This window comes from Centruroides vittatus, unplaced genomic scaffold, assembly GCF_030686945.1.
Source record: "Centruroides vittatus isolate TY-2023 unplaced genomic scaffold, ASM3068694v2 contig_283, whole genome shotgun sequence".
NCBI classification, from domain to species: Eukaryota; Metazoa; Arthropoda; class Arachnida; order Scorpiones; family Buthidae; genus Centruroides; species Centruroides vittatus.
In genome coordinates, this window is record NW_027121801.1 from 53917 (window position 1) to 73639 (window position 19723).

The 19723-nt window shown below is 34.4% G+C and overlaps 1 long non-coding RNA gene across 1 annotated transcript in view; it reads right to left on the reverse strand.

The window, feature by feature from the left end:
* The window catches only part of LOC136972199 (uncharacterized), a 43679-nt gene extending 41450 nt beyond the window's left edge, over nt 1-2229 (reverse strand). Inside the window, exon 1 of the long non-coding RNA XR_010880296.1 lies at nt 2085-2229. This is a non-coding gene — a long non-coding RNA (uncharacterized lncRNA). The remainder of the gene's footprint in view (nt 1-2084) is intronic.
* Nucleotides 2230-19723: the final 17494 nt, after the last annotated feature.

Below are 19723 nucleotides of genomic sequence, written 5' to 3' on the forward strand. Positions count from 1 at the left end.
ACACACCAGTGCACAACTGCAATGCTTGATGGTGGATTGGATCCAGCATCCGAAGAGTAGATTCTCGCGCAAAGCCATACACAATACATCCATAATCAAGCTTAGAGCGAACAAGAGCTCTATATATTCTGAGCATTAAACATTTGTCTGCTCCCCAGAATGAGCAGCATAATACCTTTAAAAGGTTCAGAGATTTTAAACATCTACTCTTCAAATTGCGCAAGTGTGGTAAGAACGTCAATTTATGGTCAAACACGACACCCAAAAATTTTGCTTCGTTGACCATTGGGATTTTCACCCCATTTAGGTAAATTTCAGGGTCCAGGTGCAAACCACGCCTTTGGCAAAAGTGAATACACAAGGTCTTCTCTGCATTAAAAGTAAAACCATTGATCTTGGACCAATTGTCTATCCGATTTAAAGAGGTTTGCAGTTGTCTCTCAATAAAACTCATATTACTAGACTGACAGGAGATCTGAAAGTCTTCCACATACAAGGAGTGTTTCACACTAAAAGAAAGACACTTAGCTATGCTATTAATTTTAATTAGGAACAGAGTCACACTCAAAATAGTACCTTGAGGAACACCTTCTTCTTGTGTGTAATGCCTATATAAAGTGTTGCCAATCCTGACTTAAAATCTTCGATTCCGTAAAAAGTTTTTTATAAAAGTTGGCAAATTACCCCGCAATCCGAATTGGTGCAGATCACGAAGTATTCCATATCGCCAGCAGCGATCATAGACCTTCTCTATATCGAAAAACACAAACACTAAGTGCTGTCGTCTAACAAACGCTTCGCGTATAAATGCCTCAAGCTTTACTAAATTCTCCGTGGTACTTCTGTTCCTACGAAATCCACTCTGATGTGGTGAAAAGTAGTTCTTTTCCTCTAGGAAGAACATCAAACGTCCGTTTACCATTCTCTCAAAAAGTTTACACAGACAACTCGTAAGAGAAATTGGTCTGTAATTAGAGGGATTCTTGCAGTCTTTACCTGGCTTGGGAATGGGAATAATGATTGATAGCCTCCAAGAGTCAGGGAAAATATGTTCTGTCCATATTCTGTTAAACAGATTCAAAAGATTACAAAGGAGAATTGTCTGACAAGTTTTTAATCATGCTGTAATGGATTTTATCCAAGCCTACAGCGGTATTTCCCGAGCGAGACATCGCTCTATGTAATTCGATTCTGGTGAATGGCACATTATATTCCTCATTAGATGAGGAGTGAAAGTTTAAGTACTGTTTTTCACTTTGGGCTTTATAAACCTGAAAATTCCTTGCTTACATCCGATTGCTGGATGAAGCCGAAAACGTCTCACCCAACAAATCAGCAATACCTTGTATATCACTGATTATTGTGCCATTATTTTCCAGCATGGACAGGGAATGAAAAGCATATTTCCCATTAATTTTATGGATTTTATCCCAGACTGCTTTTGAGCTAGTGGAAGATGTTATGCTAGATACATACTTCCTCCAAGAATCCCTTTGGCTTTGCCTTCTGATTCTTCTGGCATTTGCCTTTGCTTTTTTAGAAGCAATCAAATTCTCAGCAGTGGGGTATCTTCTTAAAATCCCCCATGCTTTCTTTTGCTTTTTAAATGCTGCCTCGCAGTTCTGATCCCACCATGGTTTCGGATGCTTTGGATATCTGGTTGATGTTATCCCCATTGTTTTTTCAGCTGCCTGAATAATAGTCGATGTGACGGCTTCAACTGCATCATTGATATCAGCAGTATTGACCATTTCCTCAGTGATTTTAGCCAAAGAAGAAAATGCAGGCCAATCTGCTGTTTCAAGTTTCCAGTGTGGTGGACGGGCTGTTTCACAGCTTTCTCTGCCTCGGTATTTTAGAAATATTGGGAAATGGTAACTAGAGAGTGGATTAGATCCAACCCCCCATGTAAATGCTGAAAACAAGTTCGGACTGGCTAATGATAAATCAATGGCAGTGAATGTTCTTGTTGGGGCATGGAAGTATGTCACTTCTCCGGTATTAAATATATACAGTTGGTGATTGCCTATAAATCTCTCAATGGCCCTGCCACGATGATTGACTGCCCCACATTAGATTGTGACCATTGAAATCACCCAGTAAAAGGAATGGAGTTGGCAGCTGTTCAACCAAGGCATCCAATTCATCATCATTGACTCTGACATCTGGTGGCAAGTATATGGAACAAACTGTGACAGTAACGCCGATTGAAATTCTGACTGCCACGGCTTGCAGCTCTGTTGTTATTTGTACCGGTAAAAACGGGATGCGGTTTGAAACCAGTACAGCCACACCTCCACTGGCGCGAGTGTGGCTGTCATCATCTTTACGGTAGAGATCGAATCCTTTTAAAGAAATTCTTTCTCCAGATTTCAAATGTGTTTCCTGAAGTGCCACGCAGAGCGATAAAGTAGACGATGTCAGGTGTTTAATGTCAGAGAAGTTGTTGCGAAAACCACGACAGTTCCATTGGATTATTTTATAATCCATTATGTGTTTGAGGCAACATTCTTTGCAAAGGTATCCCTCTGTAATTTTACAGCCGATTTGCCTTTTGGAGGTGAGGCTGGTGGTGTAACCACCTTATTAGTCTTCTCATCTGAGAAGTCGAGGAACTCACTCATAGACTGAGTCTCTGATCTTTTAGATTTAGAGAGGGCCGATTTTAATTTTTGTTTGTTGAGTCGGTTCTTATTAGCTTTTTTTGAACCCACATTTCTGGTTACTATCCCTGCTTTAAGTAGGGGTGTTCTTTTCTTTATACTCTCCTTTTCTTCTGTTTCTTTGGATTGAGTTAATAAACATCTAGCATGGCAAGTGAGAGATTCATTTGGTGAAACGGAAATGTCTGTCTGAACCCCACGTGTGTTTGTGGACTTCAAAACAGCAGCAAATGTTTTCTGTTTCACTAATGCACTTACAGTGACCATGCGCCGAGCCTCTGGGTAAGGTATGTTGTTCACTGTTTTTAGGCGTTAAATTTCTTTTTCTCTTTGCCATGCAGGGCATTTCCAGGAATAGGCAGGATGGGCATCCTGGCAGTTCACACAGTGTGGAGTACTTTTACATTCAGTACTGTTGTGGCCTTCAGTTTCACACTGTGCACATAAGCTTTTGCCTCGGCAAGAGGTCTGGGAAAGTCCAAATCGCTGGCATTTGAAACAACGCAGCGGATTTGGAACGTATGGTCGAACTGGGCATCGAAGGTATCTCGCAGTAACGAATGATGGCTATGTTGGCTTTCCGAAAGTGAGAATCAGATGTTTAGTCGGTATCAGCTTGCCATCACGACGGATGGAGATGCGTCAGACAGCAGTAACACCTTGATCTGCAAGACCGATCTGGATGTCTGATTCATCTTCAGATCGACCTCAGATATCACACCACGTGACGAGTTCAAACTTGTGTGTGGTGTGATAATGACAGTTATGTCTCCTAGAGATTTAGTTTTGAAAAGCTTTGCTGACTGTTGAGGAGAGGCTGCCTCTACAAGTAAATCTCCTGACCTCAATTTTTGGATTTTTTTAAGATGCCCAATGGTTGATTCAAATAATTTTTGGATCAAAAAGGGGGAACATTTGGACAGAGATGTTTCTCCTGTAGCATGAACAATAAGGTAAGCTGGTTGGTTGGTAGAAGTAAAATCCCTTGGTGGTGATGCATTGGTGTATGGTGTTTTAGATTTTATTGAATCCATATTGAAAAATTATTATTCAGCTCCCGGTGACCCCACCCACCATGGGGCCCAACAAGGGGATGCCGTCACGTAAGAGATTCCCATAGACCGTCACACCAGGGTTTCCCAAGAGCTATACCCTCACAATGCAGTCAAGAAGAGCACATCTTGTCTGACGTGTCCGCCCAGTCTGCATTGATCAATTGATTCCAAGCCGAGGTCAACAATGACTCAACGACCAGCCGATTGACTCAAACAGAGCCTGATTTGAGCCTCCCGTTTATCCGAAGCAGGGGCCAAAGCAGTGTGTTGGGGACGGTATGTTGCCCCTCAACTACCAGGATCCCCGTTTCCGGCATACGGGTCACCACGCACGGAAAACACGTGGGTGGGCGTTCAGATCCCAGGGATGGTAAAGAAGAGTTACTAGACCATCTCTGGGAGGTCCCCTCACCACGGACAGGAACCCACATCGAGGGGATAAACTAGTTGAAAAATCATATTTAAAGAATAGACTTTGTTAAGTTGGAAGCTGTAACCAGTTTATTTACATCAAACAATGCAAAAGATTTAGTATTATAATATATCAACTTCAAAACTTTTTTCATTTGAGAAACTCCTTTTGTGTAGTTTTTCCCCCATTGTTAAACTATTTTCAGAGAAAGTGAAGAAAAAATGTCTTCAGGACTAAACTGATATAACTCAATATTGCGGATTTTCCGCACATTTCTGGTAAAGTAAACTAACTTTTGTTACCAATCCACTCTTTTAAAGAAAAACATTCCTAACCTTCCCAAAATTCATTAATGCAAACTGTAACTAATAACTAAAGCTAATTAAAACTAACTAAACACCTACTCAAACCTTTAAATAGTGCAATCAAACTTCAACATTTCGAACATTTTGATTAGATTGTTGATTGTAGGTTGAGTAGGTGTTTAGTTATATTATGCAGTCTCAGAAGAATAACTGGAACTAATAAAAATTCTTAACCTTCCCAAATTCATTAAAGCCAACTGGAACTTTCTTTGAATGGAATAACCGAAGATGATCACTAAAAGTGATCGAAAACGTTTTATGATATTAAATGTTCTGCTGAACCGTTAAAAGGTGTTGATTTATTTTAGAACTAATACTTAATGCGAAACAGAAAATCAGCATGAAATTAAGTCCGACATGTGAATTCATAAAACCTTTATTGTTCTTTTCTCTATAAACTTCATTGTATCTCCTGCACAATGACATTTTAAAATGTGCATTTGAGCAATTATTTATACAATGAAATTCTATGCAGACAGTTGGGTATGCAGCAGTTCAGAAAATTTGGCATAATTAATTTTTATGATTTTCGTATGTTTAATGGTGAATAAATCATTAAACTTGTGTTGACAATGACAATGGTTGATCATGATGATGATATGTGTAACCATTTTACACTACTTCTGCTGGAAGAAGCCGATGTATCAACTACCTGAAGTTGGCCTTTCCAGCTTCCAGACAGATGTAGATGGATTAGAACGTACTATTCACTGATTACATAGTAAAGTACAATAAAGCATCGATTATCTGAACACCAATCAACCGAAACATCAGTTAACCAAAAGCATTCCAGTGAAACTATGTTGGGACGTGTGTCATGCTGAATCGAATTGACCAACTTCAAAAATCTTCATACAATAACTGTCCCATGCTTTTCATCATGTGATATTTGTGAAAATTCTTAATGTACCAAAAGTTTCCAAACCCACTCTCTCCATCATGATAGGGTGTGTAACCACAAATACTATGTCTTACTAAACTGTGTGATGTATTGTATAGACTTTCATGCCATCTAATGTTTTAGTGTACTAAACTGCGTAGATAGAATTCAGTTGGCAAGGAGTCAGTCATTTTCTACTTCATGTTCTTAACCCTAGTCTCACATACAAAACCATATTACTGCCATCCAAAAACAGCTCAAAAACTTGTGAAGTAGGCATATCCTACTTGGTGTCACAATAAAACACCTAAAATAGTGGTGCCTGGATGTCACCTTGCAACCTTCACAGATTAATGGTAAAATAAACCATTAAACTTAAGTTCATAATGACAATGATTGATCAAGATGATACATGTAACCATTTTAAGCTACTTCTGCTGGAAGAAGCTGATGTATCAACTACCTGAAGTTGGCCTTTCCAGCTTCCAGACAGATGTAGATGAATTCAGATATAGTAGTCAATGATTACATAGTGAAGTACTGGCTCAAATGCAAAGGTGCTAAATAGTTTGTTCAAGATTTCAGAAAGTATGTATACACTGAAGGATTTAGTCCTCAACAAGTTTTTAATTGTGATGAGACAAGCCCAAAAGTACCTTCATCACAAGAGGAAAATGAGCTGCATGGACACAAGCCAATGAATGACAGGTTAACACTTATGCTATGTAGTAATGACTGCAAATCAAACCACTACTGGAGTACCATTCAGAAAACCCAAAGTTTTTAAGAAAAATAATGTCAAAAAATAATCTAAATGTGATGGTAGAGATAAAACAGTAAGGCTTGGGTTACAAGAGTTTTTCTTGGAGTGGATCCATGCAGTATTTGCCCCAAGGGTGAAAGCTTATTTAGAAAGCCTTAATTTACCTGTGAAGATCCTCTTGGTTTTGATCAATGCTCCTCCTCATCCTCCAAATTTGCAGGACCTTTTGAAGGAGAAGGATCTTAACTTTATTCACATTAAATATCTAACAACCCCTCTAATCCAGCCAACAGATCAGCAGGTCAATGCCTACTTTAAAAAACTGTACACTAAAGGTCTGTTTCAAAGGTACTTTGAAGTAATGTCAGGTAGCAAACTTATATTAAGAGAATTTTGGAAAGATCATTTCAATATTCTCTATTGTGTGAGAATTATTGATAAGATATGGAAAAAAGTGTTATCCAAGGTAATGATCTTGGCCTGGAAAAAACTATGGCCAGAATGTGTGCCACAAACAGACATTCAAGGTTTTGAATCAAAACCTGTTGTTGAAGAAATTGTGTGTGAGAAGGTCAATGACTTTGAATGTTGATTGTGAGAATGTTGAAGAATTGGTTACGGAGCATGCAAGGAAACTCACCATAGAAGAACTGTTGGAGCTTCATGAAGACCGAGAAACTGAAATGATGGAGATGATTTCATCCGGAGAGGAAGAGTCAAGAGTCAAGAGATTTCATCTTTCCACTATTTTGAGTAATTCTAGAAACTGCGCAGTAACCAATATTTTGAGCATACAGGACGTGCCTCCCTATCTATAATAAACTACTCTAATAAAATCATTAAAATATTACTGACGTTAGTGCTTCTTCTCTTTTCAATCTTATGTATCTTTCCTGACTTTGTAGATTCTTCTGCACTTGTTGCAGTTCTTTTCCTCGACTTTGTCGATTCTACTATGGTTGTGGACGTTTTTTTCTTTGTCTTTGTAGTCAAATTTGTTGTTGTCTTTTCCTTTTTATTCTCTGTTTTCTTTCTTTTAATATTAGAAACAGGTGCAGAGGGAACACTCAGGTTCCAGGCATTTTTGTGTTTTTCCAGTCCCTGGATATATCAAGTGTTTTACAAAAATTTGAAACCTTTCTCCAGGTTTTTTAGCAGGCCAATTCATGAATTTTTTTACATAAACAAATACACGTATGAGTCAGATAGATCATTCATGTAATGCTTTGACAGGTCTTTTTTATTTTTTAAATATCCCCATAACCATTCAATGTTCCGAGTACGATTGCCTGTTTTGAAATTTACAAAATTTTTTGATTGGTTAACTGTTCTATGTTCAATATTTAATCCTTCAATGTTATCTATGTGATTACATCCCTTCCATTCATCGGTTATTATTATACTACGAGAATTTACAAATTTAGATACTACCCAATTTAAGGTAGATTCAGATCTATCATTCACTTGACAAACCAAGCAATTTTTGTCCTCCCTGCACATTTCTCCTACGACCCATTTCGTAGATTTCAATATACAACCTTTTTTGTACTTGCGTTTGCATATTACTGTTTCATCTACTTCAACGGTTTTGTTAGGACCGCCCATTTTAAATGGTGTCGTGTTATTCAAGACTATAAGCATCACTAAACGTATCTGATTTGACTAATCGATGCAAGCCTTTCTAGATATACCTGCCACAATTGCCAAATTTGTTGCTGTACATTCCGGACAAAGACAGTGCCAAATGAACAACAGAAGTCCACACCAAGAATTTTTACCGAGTTTGTGTTAAAATGTTCCATCGTTAGCAGAATACTTAGTTCTACAATTGGTACATCTTAGAAAAGAAGATGTTACTTCGATAGTATAATTTACATGTTTTCGCACATAAAATGCATACTGATTCAATTTGTTGTATTCCTAACTTTACAGTAAATTTAAAGGCATTATCAATATCTGGTTCCAAACCCAATTCCAAATATTCGGATTCCATTAACTGATAGAATTTGTGAGTGGTACAACCTGACCAAAATTTGTCGGAATTTAGGTCTAAAGAACTCATTATCACAATATAATAAACAAGCTAAAAATATTAAAAAGTAACAACAATTATAATATTTAAAAAATAAAAAAAAAATAAATTTAGTTTTAAGTAAAATATATTTACCTAAATATCTTTTTAGCATAAAAATATTATAGAAATAGCTAACACAGATTGCACTACACATGGAACGACATGAAGTTACAACTGTTAATTTACATAATTCCACGATAAACATCCATCTACTACGTTATATCTAATGATTTGCATATTCATGCACAATCAGATTTTATGTCATCTTCAACAAATTTACATATTTTGTCACATTTATTATCAGATAGCTCCTTCTATCAACATTTCCACATAACACTCTTATTCGAGATTGCCGGAAGTTCCGCTATTTTGGAACCATAAGTAACATTAACCCTAAATTTAAATAAATTACATATGATTGATCAGGAATCCCCAAGTTAAAACTGCTAGTTGTGAGTAAGTCCAAAAAACCTTGTGCCCTCAAGTGTTAAAATATTGACGCTACCAGTTATGTACATGTACCAAAGCCGTGCCTGGGTGACAAGTTTTTCTGGATTGGTACAAGAAGAGCTTTGTCCCGCAAGTTAAAGATGAGCTAAGAAAAAAAAACTGCCAGTGAAAGATCTCCTCTTGTTAGACAATGCTCCAGGACATCCTCATAAGGACAAATTAAAAATCAAAACTGCCAATGGATATATTGAGGCAATGTATGTACTTACCGAAAAATACTACGGCATTGATTTAGCCCATGGATCAAAACATTATCAAAACACACAACAAAAAGCAATTCCTTATGGATATTGTCAGTCAACCGAATGCTGACATCACATCAATTTTGAAAAAGTTTAATATTAAAGATGCAATTATCAATGCTGTGTTTGCCTGGCAGCAAAACAAACCTACTACATTGATTAAATCATGGAAAAATATTTGGCCCGGTAACCCACTCTTTCCAATAGAAGTTGACAAAAAATCCGACGTCCAATCTATGCAAAGTGTACTAGATGCTGCCCTTCAAATTTGCAACGAAGTGAATAATTCATCAGAATCAAGTAAAACTTTACGAAGGTGGATATTAGATGACAATCTCAATGCTGACTTAACAGATGAAGAAATAGTTCAGGAAATGACAGAATCTGATAAAGACCTGACCCAGGAAGCACAGGAGGAAAATCTTTCACCGTCAACTGTAAATGATGCTGTGTTGGCTGCAAACACTTTGATGTGTTGGTGCGAGGAGAGAGCATATGGCTGAGAAAATTTTGATGTTAAAGCAGATACAAGAACAAGCAATGACAGACTGTCTAAACAAGAAAAAGCAAAGACAATCGAAGATTTCTTCAAAGTGTGAGTACGGTATGTACATATTTATATATGTACAAAATTAATATACCTACGTTGTGGCATTTACTTATAATGTTTATAATAGGTACTGTATTGTTTATGCCTATACATACTGTATGTACTGTACATTTATTGGCTTCCATATTTCTTTTAATAAACATGTTTTAGTTAAACAAAATGGGTTTTTCATTTCCATATTAACCTAAGCAGCATTTTACTCATAAAATGTAGGAATATTGTAGGCTACTGTTAGCAAAACAATGCCAAATATGTAATCACTTTCAGTAATCCGGACACTTTTGGTAATCCAACACCCGTTTGGTCCCATACCTGTCGGATTATCAAGGGACAACTGTAGTTTGTAGTTACAGTAGTTCAGCAAGTCTCCATATTCGTATTTCCAGTGACCTCTTGGCCTCTTCAGTATTTGGAATAGAAAAAATTGTGTTACACTCATCACTTTCTTTTACTTCCTTCTCTTCATCTTCCTCCATTGTTTTTCTTCTAAAGCAATTACAAAAATCACAAAATTTCTTCATCTGTAAGGACTACCTTTGTAGCAAGATCATTGTCAAAGCTGCAAATGCAACAAAGTAAAAAAGGGAGAAGAACTCTAGGTTAATCAGGAATGTGAGTCATTGGATATGTTAATGTCAGTAACTAATACAGCACTGTACTTCCTATCAACAAGTTTTCTAGGAAAAAAAGCAGCACATGGTTTACTAGGTGTTTTGGAGTTCACTGGAGACAGTTCACTGTAATCAAGGTCTCTCAGAGGTGCAGAATAATTTGGTTCAATGTAACCAATTTTCTATTATAACTGTATTCAGTTTATCCAATAAAAAGTTATTTCTACACAGGTTCTACTCAAATGTGTTTTAAATTTCATGATTTTTCCAGACTTCCTCTGAACAACTTTTGACAAATTCCCTGACCCTCACATCCTTCACAGCAGAGTTTCTCAACATCTAACAAATCGTCGCCTCCTTCAATAAAATAGTTACATCATATCGCCCCCTTCACTTCAAAAAAAATTTTGTTGAGTTTATTAGTTTATTTGATAATTATATACTTTGTAAACAAACATTTATTTACTCAGAATATGTATTAGATTTTAATATAATTAACAAATCAAAAAACATAAGTGTTAACAAATTTCACAAATATAATAAAATCTAACTTTTTATTGAATATAAAATGTTCAAGTATACAGAAAAATTTAATTATTATACCTTTGTGTCCTTTTTTAACTTAATTGAAAATTTATTTTGTATACTAGTACTTTCTATATATTAACAGGACTTCTTATACTGGAAAATATGGATGCAGATATTTTCCAGTATAATAAGTCCTGTTAATATATAGAAAGTACTAGTATACAAAATAAATTTTAAATTAAAATACAGTCAAATCTGTTTTTATGCAGTGGATAGGGACCGCATAAAAAAGTCTCACATAGAAAATAACTCAAAACCGTACGAAATAAAATTTATTGACAACAGATGTCAGCACTTGACTGCATCGTCTGGTCTATCGCCTGTTTTACATATTTTTGTCCAGGTGGTGTTTTGTTGACTTAAAAAGTAAATTATTTCATTTTTCGCATATTCGTGCAATAATATTACTATAATAAGTTCATTTATGCTATAATAAGTTTATTTAGCTATAATAAGTCAACGTGAGACATGACAAATCGCATGAGACTAGTCGCCAACTATACCGCACAAATAAAAAAAAAATCGCATTAAAAAAAATCGCACAAAAAAGACCGCATACAAACAGGTTTGACTGTACAGAAAAATTATTGTAGTGTGAACCTTCAGGCTGACCAAGTTGAGCCAATTTGTTTATCTTTGGTTCAAAATTTGTCAAAAGTAATCGCAAATTACCTTTTTGTATTAATTGTAACTAATTTCTTTGTTTGGACGGTACAAAGAGGGTTAAAAGTGGAAGGAAGAAGGATCATAGGAATGCTATTTGTTTAATTATTGTACAATAAAATGAATAAAACATCTAATTATTCTTAATATAATGTTTTACTATATCGTACCCAGAAAATTGTTTTTTGTCCCCAAAATATAAATTGTTACTAATCGCCCCCAACATAGAAAAATTTCCCACTTGGGGGCGTTATCGCCCCCATTGAGAGAAACTGTCTTACAGTATGGTCAGTACAGTCTTACAAAAAACATTTGACTTACTATGCACATACACTATTGATTCTCCTACTTTTTAGTTAATTACTTTTTCCTAGTTAACAGTTATATTTTTTATAAATCACTGAATTATTAAAGTAGTTTAACCTGTTATTACTCCATAACCATAAATTTTCATGACTGAAAAAAGAAAAATGCCATTTTTTATTATTCACTAACAAATCCTATATAATCCATGATCAAAAATAGATACTTACTAAATTTATTCATTAATATATTTCTTTAACTTCATAAAATGTTAATAAACTAAAAAAGAAAATTGTTTTGTTATGCAATCAAAATTATTAAAATTAAAAATAATAATTTTAATTGAAATGGTATACAGTAGAGCGTCGGTAAGTGGAACCAATTGGGGACTGGGGTCCTTCCAGTTAATGATTTGTTCCAGTTTCCGACTTTGTACAAAAAAATACATTAACCTGTCCGATGTTCAAATTTTTCTCCGTTGCGTATCGCTTCCTGTTGAATTTTTCTCCGTCGCGTGTCACTTCGTGTTGAATTTTCGTCGTTTTTAAGCCTAACGAAAATTTTTATAATAATCATCGAGGCTATCGTATCGTTAACAATTATTTCTGCATTTTGTACAAACAAAATAAATATATTAAAGAATATAAAAAACATGAAAATTATACTTTAGAAGTAAATTTAGTATCAAAAACATTCGATTCAGCACGACACAGTCCGACTGTAAATGGTTCCACTTTCCGGCCATTCCACTTACCAACGTTCCACTTAACAACGCTCTACTGTATTTATTTTTTTTCTTTATCAGTTCATTAACACCTGCCCCCATAGATTGTGTCTGTAAATGATAATTGTGAAGGACTTGGAAGGTTAACATTGATAAAAATTTATTGAATTTTTATTATTAACAGTATTACAGAATTCTCTCTCATATTCATAAACACTGCATAATTAATAAAGCTATTTTAAAATCTGAAAGTGTTTCAAACTTTAAAAATGACAATCGACATTGCTGTATGTTATATTTGGAACTTAGTTTGATACCTTGGAGTTTTGCAATGCTCTTCCAGTCGCATTTTACAATAATTTCTCACAATCAATATTAGATTTTAAATTAATCTCCACTATCAGTAAAAGAAACAACTGTCTATAATAGTCGCCTAAACATTAAACAAAATAAAAAATACACAGTGATCAGAATTTGTGTATTATAGTGGAACTTCGTTAACTTGAACTAAAATAACTCAAAGTCAGATTTATTCTAAATCATTTTCTTTTCCCCCGTTGTCTAGCACGAGGATTTACTTGTTAAATCTGGTTAACTCAACCTTGCGCAACTGTTTAACTCAAGAGGGGTTTTGACACAGTATTTTCGTAAACTTTACAGAATTTTAATTTAAATAAAATAATTGATGTTTGTCTATCAAACTAATCAGAAACATTCTGTAAAGCACAGAAAATAAACATTGTGTCATGTAAGGCAGAATGGGAATGGCAACTTCAGTTATCAGTTACGTTTACACATCAGTGTCAGCTCTCCCATAAAGTTTAGAAATTTTTGTTTTATTTGATTGCTGGTGGATTTCTCTGATTAGCTGCCATATTACACAGGAAAATTTCTGATTAATTAATCTTTTGAAATTATTATAGTATTTGTAAGATATGTGTAGAGCAGTAAATGAAAATATACGACCACCTATTTTACCCTGGGTCAAAAGACATTAGAAAACAAAAGGGTTGTCATCATGAGAAACTGACTTATGAAGAAAGGAGTTTTCACAATCACACCAAATATTTATATATTATTTGATTAAACGAGAAAGAAAAAAATCTTGGTCCAGTGACAGAGGCAGACAAACAGCCAACTCTAACATTGAAATTGAAAAAATTGAATAATTTACACACACTGCCATACGTACGTACATGTCTGTATACATATACATACACACACATTTTTACAATTGTTATACAATATATACACTTGATTCCATGTAATTTGGCCACCGGTTAATTGGGACAGTCATTTTTTCAGCCAAATCTCAAAAAACAGAAACCAAACTAATAAATTAATACATAATTTGAACACTTAATTTGGACAATAGGAGAAAACAAATTTGGCAATTTTTTATATATTTTAGGAATTTTTCAAAAATATGTCAACGCAACATACGCTAATATTTGGCAACATTAGCATGATGTGAATCAGTAATCTATCATCCTGAGTCTGGCAAGTATCTGCTTAAGAGTCTAAAGTTACTGTAGTATTGTACCCAGCAATATTAACCCCTTTCTGTCCGCAATCGAACTCAGTTCGATCGGCTTACATAGCGTTACACCGAAAATGGGTTTTTGGACCCTCGGGAGAAAAAAAAATTTTTTTTTGATTTTTCGGATGTTTTTTCAGTCCCCAAATTTTTTGAAAAATTTTTACCCGCGCGAAAAAATTTTATTGCGATTTTAATTAACCCTTAATGAGGGGCAATTAACACTTAATTGTTTTTTTATGGGATTTTTTTATGAACTTTATTCATCCTTCTAAAGTTCTAGCGCACCGATTTTACTTCGGTAAAGTTATTTAAAGCTATTTTCTGATGTAAAAAACAACATCCAATAGTTTTTTAATTTTTTTAATTAATAGATTTTTTTATAATTACGTGTAATTAAGTCGGGGGGGTCGGAAATTTCAATTAAAATCGTAATTAAAAAAAAAAATTTTGAAATATCCCTCCATCTAGTATTCACCCTACTTTTTACCCTTCTCCACCCGAGAGTTTCATGAGAATGTCCCGCGAAACACGACACCAGCTGTTCTCAAGGTCATCCAGCTGTGTAAACAATGACTCATCAGTGTCAAGTTTCGCGCTAAGGCGAGAAAAAGGAAATTGTACTTCGAAGCTTTTTCTTCAAAATTAACACATTTCTTTCGTTTTTTTTTCATTTTTATTATTTTTAATATAATTAATTATGTTTAATTACATAATTTAAAAAAAAAGTAGGAAAGAAGGGTATTAATTTACAGCAGGAATGGCCAACAGAAGGCCTATGGGACACTTGCGGCCCACGGAGCTAGATCAAAAATATTCATAAATCTTAACTTTATTGTAAATATCACCAAAAGAACATCACATCATGAGTAGTTCATATCATATATTTTTAAATTATAGCTAAGAGAAATTTGAAATAGTTTGGCTTTGGAAAAATTCATTGGTTTTGAGCTATTTTAAATATCCTGCATTTTCGGAAAAATTCATAAATTTTAGCTATTTTAAATATCCTAATATTTGACACTCAAGATTACTTAGTTTTTTTCTGACACTAGGTGGTGATACAATTTAATATGAGACTTCAACTTCCAATATACATGTTCTGTGGTCTTCTGTGTCTTCGGGAAGTTTGCAATGCTATCAGGCTCATACTCTTAACTACTTTGTCAAGCTGGACTGAAAGTTCTGTGTTATTCTGTAGTTTCATTCTATATTGCCACTGTGTCTGGAGAGATTTTGTGATCAACATTAAAATACATATTTATCATATTTATAGTAAGAGTTCAAACTATACTTTAACCAAGTATCCTGTCTACCATATCAATTCTATAGGTAAATAAATCCTGAAATGTTTTATTTATGAAATTTAAATTAATAAATTATTATTAATTAGTATTACCTGTGGTGTTTTATTTTTTTTGGTTAAAAAAGATGACCTACCATGGCATCAACTAGTAAAGACATTGGATGGTTGGTTGGTTGCTGTTTTTTGGCACAAAGGCCAACCTGCACCACAACATATCATGAATTTCTATATATAAATTAAGCAAGACATATATATCTATATTATAAAATAACAACAAAAAATATACAGCAATAAAAATGAACAAACAATAATATATATAAAACAAACATAAATAAATAGTTAAATCTCTTTGTACGTATTAATGACTTCCTGAGAAGTCCAGTAAGTTCTCAAGATTTGCCCTTTGGCCCAACACCACTGTCAGACTTGAATTTCCAAAATACTGTCTACGCCTCACCTCGAAGACAGAGCAATCACACAGTATGTGTTTTACACTTAGAAAACAGTTGCAATACTCACATACTTGCTTGTCATCACCCTTCAGAAGGTATTGATGAGTCAATTGAGTATGTCCAATTCTCAAACAGGTAAGGATCTCCTATCATACTGTTTATTGTGTCAAATTTTCTATCATAGGTTTGATCTCGTGTAGTTTATTGTGAATTTGCTCATTCCATTCATTTTACCATCTCTCTGCTAGTCGTTTTATGACAACTAGCTTCAAATTGCCTCCTTCAATACACATTGTATGCTGTGAAGGACTAGCTGCCTTTGCAGCTGCATCAGCTTCTTCATTCCCTCTGATACCAACATAGCCTGGGACCCAACAAAATTTTACAGAGAAATTACTCACACGAAGATGGCACAGCAGTTTATGGATTTTAATCACTATAGAGTGAGATATTGGACCAAAGAGAAGAATCACAGAGGAATTAAGTTTTCAAGGTAGGTGGTCTATAAACTGGACTATAAACTATTTTTTTTGTGGAAATTAAAACAAAGCCCATAAACTTGATGTGTGTCGAATCTGTTTCTGTTTTGGAAGAGTATAACATCAAACAACACTACAAGACTAAACATGCAAATAAGTTTGATAAGTACAAAGGGCAATTATGACAAGACCAAGTAAATGACTTAATAAAAATGTCTGCACAACAAAAGATATTTAGTAGAGCTGGTTCAGAGTCAACATGCTATGTAAAAGCTACTTATGCAGTAGCCATGGATACTAGCAAAAAAATTGAAGCCATATTCAGATGGTGAAATAGTTAAGGAATGCCAAATTTATTTATAATCTTTAATCGTTTATAGCCTGATTATTTACGGCAGTTGATGATGTAATGAGTTAAGGAATGCTTGAAGAGTATTGTTGAAATTCTGTGTCCAGAAAAGAAGAAGGATTTTTCAAAAATAAGTCTGTCTCGTCAAACTATTACTAGGCGTGTGGACAACATTGGAATGCATATTGAAGATAATTTGAAAAGTCGAGCATCCGAGTTTATCTTTTATGCTCTAGCATTGGATGAAAGCACAGATATGGCAGATACTACCCAACTGGCAATTTTTATCAGGGGTGTTAATATCCATTTTAAAAAAAACAGAAGAATCAGTAGCAATGTATCCACTTAAGGACACTACTAAGTGACGAGATTTGTTAGAGGCAGGTACATCAACATGGAATCACTTTTTGTCACAACTTAACTTATCAGGCTTAACAACTGATCGTGCTCCAGAAATGATTGGGAAACACAAAGGTTTAGTAAAATCAATTGAAAATGAGGCCTCCAAAGTCAGTAATACTTCAATGCTATATTTTCATTGCACTATTTATCAGGAAAATTTATGTTCAAAGTCCCTCAAAATGGACCATGTCATGAAAGGGGTCATCAAAATAGTGAGCTTCATTAAGTCGAACAGGTTGAATCACCGTCAGTTTCAAAAATTTCTATAGTCTTTGGACTCAGATTATAATGACGCATGACATTACACTTTATGCAGAAGTAAGATGGCCGACCTGTGCCAAAATGTTGAAAAGTGTTTGATTTGCAGCAAGAAATACAATCATTCTTTACATGCAAGTCAAAAAGTATCCCAGAGTTTGAAGACAGAGTGGGTTTGGGTTTGCAACTTTGCATTTCTGGTCGATATAACTAGCCACCTAAATGACATTAACATGTTAACTGCGACCTGTAATATGATATTTTCCGTTTTTTCAGGCCACAATAAAAAATTTTATATTTAATATTTCTATTATCTATTTCTTCCTTCAAAATTTCTCATTTGTTGGCAAAACAAAAACCATTTTTAGAAAGTGAACTAATTCAGGAAGCATTTCTTCGAGAAAATTTATTTGTAGGATTTTCTAATAATGAAAAAATTATTTCAGCAATACAAAATTTACTGTTATCAAACAATACTAGTACAAGAAGAATTCAAGAGATTTCAAGAGATTTACAAAGTCAGTTGAGAAATGATTTGAAGAATGTGATGAGTCAACAGATATATCATATACACACCAACTGGCAGTAATAAGAATGGTATTCAGTAATTTTAGTGTGAAATAACTATTAAAGTTACTAACAATAAACGTACTACACCTTTTAAGTATCCAGTAGGAAGTTTTTATTAGATCAAAAACATTTTCGGCTGCGTTAATCAGCCTTCGTCAGTTAACGAATATCAAAACGAACAAAATTCGAAATTACAAAAAAAATGGCGTTCGAAATTTACAAAAAACCACGCTTGCACATTGACGGGTTTAAGCCCCGTTTTCCGTATCAAAACGTGATGCTATTCGACAAGAGACTTCCAGGCCGATGATAGGCCGTCTGCATCCCGGTGGTTGATGCAAAGCGTAGATAAGTGCGCCTTATGTATTTCCATTATCTACGCTTTGCATCAACCACCGGGATGCAGACGGCCTATCATCGGCCTGGAAGTCTCTTGTCGAATAGCATCACGTTTTGATACGGAAAACGGGGCTTAAACCCGTCAATGTGCAAGCGTGGTTTTTTGTAAATTTCGAACGCCATTTTTTTTGTAATTTCGAATTTTGTTCGTTTTGATATTCGTTAACTGACGAAGGCTGATTAACGCAGCCAAAAACGTTTTTGATCTAATAAAAACTTCCTACTGGATACTTAAAAGGTGTAGTACGTTTGTTTTACAGTCCAGTAAACAAACATCCCTGCAAACCCTCCCAATTTAATTCAAGATGGCACCTAATGCTTCCTTCTAGTGCCAAATTCATTTGTAATTTAGAATTATTTATTCCAAATTTAGCCAGATGACACACCGGCAACTGCTGTAAGTTATTTATTTATAATATCTTTAAAAATTACTTAACAGAAATTAATATGCCTTTACATAAGTTATCAGCAATAATTACTGATCGTGCACCAGTAATGGTGGGCTGCAATAATGGATTCATTTCCCATTGCAAGAAAGATGAATCTTTTCCAAACTTTCATTATTATCACTGCATCATACATCAAGAATCATTGTGAGCCAAAATATCCTTTGAACATGTTAGGAATGTTATTGTTAAAATAATTAACATAATTCAAGTAAATCCTTTATTACACAGATTGTTTAATGCCCTTGTAGAAAAGGACAAATCTTCCCAAGCTGACTTTATCAGCTTGGGAAGATTCAGATATAAGATGGTTAAGTAAAGCACTTGGTTGATTTTCTGATTTTTTGGGAGGGAAAAAATTATTTTAAAAAGTCAAATGTTTGGACAATTACATAACCTACAATGGTCGATGGACTTGGCTTTTTTTTAACTGACATACGTCAAAAATTGAACAGTTTAAACCTGGATCTCCAGGGAAAAAATAAACATTTAGCTGAAATGATTAACTCTATAATAGCATTCAAGGCCAAAATACAGTTTTGGATAGTCAAAAAAATTCTCTTGTATACTTTCCAAGCACGAAAAAAGTAACTGGTGAAAATTTTGACCTAACATTATTACTCATCTTCAAAAATTTTTTGGAACAGTTTGAAAGTAGATTCCAGCAATTTACCATTATCAAACCCGTGGCTACAATTTTTGTGAATCCTTTTACTACACAAGTAGAAATTACTGAAACTGCTAAATCCGTAATAGAACTTCAAGAAGAAACATTGATAATCAAAGAAGAGATTTTAGATTTTCAAAATGACATCATATTAAAATCTAATGATACAAAAACCTTTGGAATTCAGTTGATCATTAAAAGTATAACATTTTGAAAAAAAAAAGTGCTTTGGTTTCACATATTTGTGCAATCTTCATTTTGCACCAAGAATATTATAAAATCAAAAACCAGATCTCAACTTACTAATATATAATGTGTTATAGTACATATATGTTGCAAAATGCATGTTATAATAAACAGAAATGCACATACGGCCCCCTTTCAACGTTTATGCA